We start from the raw sequence: 7,293 nt of genomic DNA on the forward strand, positions 1-7,293 counted from the left end.
AAAAAATAATAATAATAATAATGTTAAAAATTTCGCAAACTGTGGTTTTCAATTTAATAAAAACTAAAGAACTAAGTTTTCGCACTCTAAAACCAACACAGTTGATCATCATATCTGACTTGATACTCCCTCAATTTCAACAAGCACGATTTTTTTTAATTAATACGTTTAAAAAAGATCGACACATATTTAAATTCGAAAACAATTCAATATTAACTTCCAATTCTTATTTTAGGCTTGATGAAAAGGTTTTATAACACAAATCTTATGATACTTTTAACTTCATCTTTCAAAAATTTTATAACCAAATAAATGTTATGTCAAATCTAAAAGTAGAAGTTTCAAAAGTCTTCTAAATTCCAATATTATCGAGATTCAAATGGAAATGAAGTCCATTACTGAAATAAATGATAGATCTGATCTGGTTTGTTAGGAGAAAGGAAGCTTTCAGATCATCTTTGCTAGTGATGACTTCATTCTTGTATCAACAAATTCTTTTGTACAAATTTCAGTAAATTTCCACTATTTTTCTTTAAATGTTTCGTGCCAATTTTTTTTTTTTGGTACAGTGAAAATAGTAAAAAGTTCTAAGATCATTTATAAGCTACACTACTTAATTGCTAGGAGCAAAAATTCCATTTCCTAGATTGCCTTATCCTGTACAAGCAAATCCTCCACATGTCTATGACTTTCATTTGCAAAAAAGTCCGCACACTTGTTTGCCTCTCTTCAAATGTGGATAATAGTTTGTTAATGTCCAAGTAATACCTGCAATCTTCAAAGCAAATTCTTACTTACCTCGGTCATTTTTGCTTGTCCTGTATTCTGTGGCGGATTCACGATTTTTCAAAGTTAATTTTGAACTCCTAAACCACTGAACCAACTTCCACTCTTGTGTTTATGATATTCAAAATTTATATGTATACATAAAAAATACTATACAAAATATATTATATATGCAGTGTAATTTCTTCACGGAGGATGCTCGGATGAACATTCTCCCCGAGCCCTAGATCCGTCCTACCTATATTGTCTTGACACACCTCTTAAGGAGCCATAAATAAAATGTCAATTTTACTATATCACTTTCTAATTATTCTTTACGTCATCTAATGGTTGAGATCAATCGAACATACTTTACGTCATCTAATGGTTGAGATCAATCGAACATACTTTAAATGTTATGCAGTCAGTGGCGGAGCCAGGAATTTGGCTAAGGGTGTTCAAATTTTTATAGTAAATATTTTTTTTTCTCACAATAACTAGGTGCATCAAAATTTTTAAATCAATATAAATAATATTTAGCTTTGCCATTTCCTTCCCAATTTGTCCTCAGAACATTATCCAAGCACTAAAATTTGAAATGAGTTTTTGAATTTTCACTGGAAGTTTTAGTTGAGCAAAGACAATCACTCAAGGAGTCTAGTATAGAAAATTAGCAGGCACCAGTAAAAACAAAAGGTTGGAAGGTTAAGTTAAAAAAAAAGATAATAAACAAAACCAAAAAAAAAAGATAATGAACAAAACCAAAAAAGAACGAACCAGGCATCCGACAAGGTTTTAAACATAAAAAAGATAATAAAAAAAAAACCAGAAAAGAACGAACCGGGCATCCGACAAGGTTTTAAACAAACTTATTGAGTAATTAAAAATCAAATCAAACATACTTTATTTTTAATTAACTAGTAGACTTATTTGGCTTTATGCTATGTGAAAAACATCAATAAACCTAAAATAATATATTTGTAAATTCAATCGAGCACTTTCAGGTATCGCAAAGAAAAATATTTTTACTAGATTTAAAGTTTATATAAACTGTTATTTCATTATCAAATTTTTTCATAAGGAAAAAATTAAACATGTATGAGTGAAATCTTCCCAATTTAAAATTTTGATTAAGACAAACATTACTTAAAGCAATGAAAAAAAAAAAGAAAAAAGAGAGAGATTGGGCCTATGGAAACTTAAATTTGCCTTCGGTTGAATTTTTTGCGCTGATTGCCCTTCTTTTGGGGTGGTCTTTAAATTTTGCCCCTCATATTTGTGGTCTTTAAATTATGCCCCTCATATTGCTGGTTTTAATTTTTGCTCTTCGCGTTGCAACCCTGAGCGTTCACACAGAAATCATGAGGTTCTGGGTTCGAACCCCGCTAAAGCATAAATTAAAAAAAAAAAAATTGCAAGGCAAGGTTTGGGTCGCGTGTATGCCGGATCCGGCATACACTTGTTAAGGAATTACCAAAGTTATGCCGGACCCGACATACTCATGCCTTATGGGCAGACTTGGCATAAGTATGCCGGGTCCGGCATAACTTTGGTAATTCCTTAACAAGTGTATGCCGGTGGAGGCATAGCGAAATTTAAACTCTGCCTTGCGATTTTTTTTTTAAATTTTTGATTGAGTGGGGGTTCGAACTTGGAACCCATGGGTTTTAATCGAAGGGCAAAATTTAAAGACCACCCCCAAAAAAGGGCAATTCTGCGAATTGCCCGCCTTTGGTTAGCAAAAGTCGAAGGGCTATTCCAAGGAAAGGACCGAGACTGATAATGAAAACCCTTAATCACTAAGCCGCAACACACCATTGTTCCAAGGGTGCTCATTGTCAGTGGCGGAGCCACACTATGCCGAGGGTGTTCATCCGAACCCCCTCGGCGGAAAAAAATACTGTTTCTATGAGGTAAAATGTTATATCCCGTATTTTATACCTTGGGACAATCCGAGCTAACCATGATAAGTTAAGGACGGGACTATTCGGGATATGAGGTAGAGACTTTTGACCTTCGATTTTGTGTTAAGGCATAAGTTGCTTATGAATTTATTGGCATGGAATATTAAGGAAAATTTGGGGTTAAAAGTTAATTTAGGAAAGTTGGCATTTCATGAAATAATGGCCAAGTTGGTCGTGTGGTGTGAGTGGGGCACCACCTATGGCTTGGCTAATTTTAATTCATCCAAGCCATGTGTGGGCCATGAGACACGTGGATGACTTATATATGAGTATATTGGATGACTTATTAATCACATTCTTCATACTTTCAAACCTTAGAAAATTAAATAAACTTGGAGAAAAATAAAGAGAGCCATTCGGCCATGTACCAAATTTGAGCCCCTCAAATCTTGATCAAAAAATATTTTCTTCTAGCGGTTTTCAACCAATTGGAAGGTCCTTATTAACGTGCTTAAAATTGACAATCATGTTGTTGCTTCATAATTTAAACTCACGTTGACGGTATTATATTTCGTATTTTTGTACGCCGGATTATTCGCAAGTCGAGGTGGGGCCCACACATTGAGATTTTTTTGGGACATGCGACAATTTATATGAATCACATATGTGAAGTTAAATATAACTCAAGAAGGACCCTTGAGCCAAATCAAAGTAGAAGTCCTCCAAGCAAATATTTTTAAGCAACGTTTTCGGGTGATCTGACTTCGAGGGGCAGAAACGGTATTATAAGTTTAGAATTTGGAAAAATACCAAAGCTAGAAGTTGTAGATAATTGAATTAGATTTCCAACCATAGGTCGTGGGCCCACAGGTGACGTTTGGATAAGGAGATATGGACGTTTTAAGGCGGAAGGTCGGTGGGCTAGGCCAAAACCGCCCAATCGGGTTAGGCCCATGACCCATGCCTATTTAAGTGAAATTTCAGCCCTTTCCTCTCATTTTTCAGACCAAGAACACCAGAAAATTCTGGAAAGAGAGAGAGAAGAGCCTTGGAGAGAAGAAAAACCAATTTTGACCAAAATCGAGCCCCGAATTCCGAAGCCCATGAAGAGAAAAGTGTTGTCTCTGCGTTGTCTTCAATTTGAGCTAAAAATCAACCAAGGAGAAGAGTGATAACGTGGGGGCTGCATGCTTAAGGTATGAATACGGTTCCTTTTCATTGTTAATGAGTTTATTTAGAATTTTAACGGATTAGCACGGAGGGAATAGTCGATAAATTCGTTTGTTGGTGTTGTGAATTATGGAAGGAGATTTGAAGAGAATTTTGGATGAAAATAAATGTATTTACCTTGTAAAATGTGAAGGCTGTTGTTATTGATGTTGTTCATATGAATTTCGACTCCTTTACGGAAATAAAATTATTAAATAGTTATATCGCAAATTTGGTTGGTTGAGAAATTTGAAAAACGATGTGCGGGCTGTTTTATGGCATACGTCGGTATTGGAAATGATGTTAATACTATTGGTATTGTTGTTGGTGTTGTTAGTTCTTGAATTGAGGATTCGGGCTAGGCATATAAACGGGGGGAAATCTTTCGCCCAAATTTACGTAGACAAATGCTAACTTACGATTGAATTCCTAAGTGCCTATAGCTAATGTTTGGTATTTATTGACGTATTGTAGATGCGGGAGTCCGAGACTTGAGTTTGGATTAGCTTAGGAAGCGGACGAGGTATGTAAACTTACCCTTCCTTTCTTTTGGCATGTCTTAGTGTAAGTAAGTTATGACACGATCCTCGAGGTAATTCTATTCTTATAATCCGAGCATGTTTACGATCCTTATTCACCTCTTAGTATTGGTATCCTTAATGTGGTAGAAACTTGGTCCTTAAGTCTTATGTATGATTGAATTTCAAATGTTGCAAAAGAATTTTTGTTCTTAAAAGATCCTATGTCTAAAAATGTCCGTAACTTTCATAGACGGAACCGGATTGCTTTGATATGCTCGCAAATGATTCTATAACGTATAATGCCCGTAACTTTCATGGCGGGCTCGGATTGGTTTGATGTATGACTATGGTCCCTACGGTTCTTCGATATGCTCATGATGTTTGATATGTTTCCCGATGGCGTCGAAAGATATTTGATATAATTATTGTCCCGACTTTCAAATGACGGTTCATTTAGATTATTTCATTGAGTCTTTGAAAGTGATTTATGTGCGTGTGGTTTTCACTTCTTTCTTGCTCGTGCGAGCTGTTATTACTTCCTTCACTGCGTCCCGGGCTAGGGCATGTATTCGTGCAACTCCACTGCATTATTCACCGCGTCCCTCATTAGAGGGCCGGGGCATGTTATTTACCGCGTCCCTCACTAGAGGGCCGGGGCACGTTATATGATATGATGATGATATGATGATATGGGGAGGCGGCCAGGATGGCATATGATGACTTCATTCACCGCGTCCCTCACTAGAGAAGGGGGGGCACGTTATATGTACATGATATGATGATTTTACTTACCGCGTCCCTCACTGTAGGCGGGGCACGTTATATCTATGCATATGTACAAGATGATTTTCTAATTATGTTTCTCAGTTCCATAATGAATTTGACATGATATTGACACGCATGATTTATGTTCCAAAGGCAAGTCTTATGATTTTCTATATTCCTTATTTCAGTACGATCTTGTTTACTGTATTTCATGCTTTGCATACTAAGTACATATTTCGTCTTGACCCCTTTCTTCGGGGTTGCGTTTCATGCCACGCAGGTGTATACAGACGAATAGAAGATGTTCCAGCTGGATTGACGAGCTCCATTCCTCCCGGAGTCTTTGCCGAGTCAGAGTGCTTTTGTTATGGTATCTGGAGTTATGGTAGAGACTTTGCAGACAGTCGTGTATATAAGATGTCAGTTTTGTAAGCGGCTATGTAAGCCGATGTATCATTATGCATTATGTTACGACTTTGTTATGATTACAGATTTTATTTGATTTGAAAAAGACGAAAAGTATGTTGTTCTTTGAAAAGCTTTTTATGCATTCGCCATGATTTAAAGCCAAAGATGATTACGAGTATAACGAGAGTCGGCGGGTTATTCGGCCTAAGTAAGGGTCGGGTGCCCATCATGCCCTATCGGAAATTAGGGTGTGACATAAAAATTATTTTTTATGTATATATAGTAGATGTTGAACCCCCTTAGGCTTCTTCGTATATTTACTTTTTTATATTTGAACCCCCTGGACGGCAATCCTAGCTCCGCCACTGTTCATTGTATTGTATGATATATAGCCGCAAAGCACAAAATTTCACCTATTTACCCGGTATAATTTTTCGACGAAGAGAGTACCTCCGCCCCTGTATGCAGCTACTAACAATTTCTTTAAGTTTTCAACGCAATAATTAATAATATGAATAAAACATATAAATTAGTAAATTATCTCTTGATTTTTCAAATTGGACAAGTGAAAGTTGACATTATATTAAAAATGGACTGAGAGAGTATTATTATTATTATTATATTATGTTATTAAAGGAAACCGAAAATACCTCGTTATACGTCACTCCGATCTGAAAGGCTGAAACTCGAAAAGCTTACAACTGTCGAAACAGTTGCAATTCGCCGACAAAAATGGCGAAATTTTCTTTGTTCGAAACGTCGTCGTTCAACTAGGAGCATGTGTTACACACTTCCGTGGACCCCACGCGCAGAATCAGACTTTAACTTTTAATTTTTTCCACACGGATTAAAATAAAGACAATATCCTGTCGCGCAAACAACGGAATAAAAAAAAAAAAAAAAAAAAAAAGTTTCAACGAAGTCAATTCTTCGAGGTTTCTTCTTCAACAACTTCATTCAACTACTAATATAAATTAAATTCAACAATATAACTGAATGAAAGAGACAAAAAATAAAGAATTTATCACCGGCGACTATTATATTATTCTCTGGTCCGGTGAGATCTCGTAAAAATTTCTATTAGTGAAAAATCTGAAACGTCGTTCTTATTACTCCTTCCGTCTTAAAATTATTTACTTGGTTACTAAAAAAAAAAATTAACTCAAATTATTTGTCTTTTTAGAAGTCAGGCATAATTAATTAATTTTTTCCTCATTTTATTCTTGATAGTCCCTCCGGATCAAAAAGAATGTCTACTTAACCACTATTGTACATCCCTTAAGAAAATACAACTCCTAAAAAAAATTAGATAATTTGATTAAACTTTCACTAATTAAATATATATTGAGATTTGATCACATAACACTTAATAGGATAAATTTAAAAAAATAAGGTTAATTCTTTCTTAATTTAATAAGTGGACACTCACCTCAAAAAAAGAATTAAGTGGACGCCCTTTTTTATCTAGAAGAAGTAGCATTTTGTCTTTAATGAATATGATAGAGTAAAGATTATAACTTAGACATAAATAAAAATAAAATAGTCAAACTCATTCCTAATTAAGAGCATGTTTGGATTGGCTTATAAGTTACTGAAAACAGCATATAAGCTGTTTTCAATTTTTTTGAGTGTTTAGCTAGCTAGCTTAAAGTCATTTTGTGCTTAAAATAAGTCTAAAAAAAATTGAGCCCGTTTGACTTAACTTATCTAAAATACAGCTT

This window comes from Lycium ferocissimum, chromosome 10 (genome assembly GCF_029784015.1).
Source record: "Lycium ferocissimum isolate CSIRO_LF1 chromosome 10, AGI_CSIRO_Lferr_CH_V1, whole genome shotgun sequence".
In the NCBI taxonomy this organism is placed as follows: domain Eukaryota; kingdom Viridiplantae; phylum Streptophyta; class Magnoliopsida; order Solanales; family Solanaceae; genus Lycium; species Lycium ferocissimum.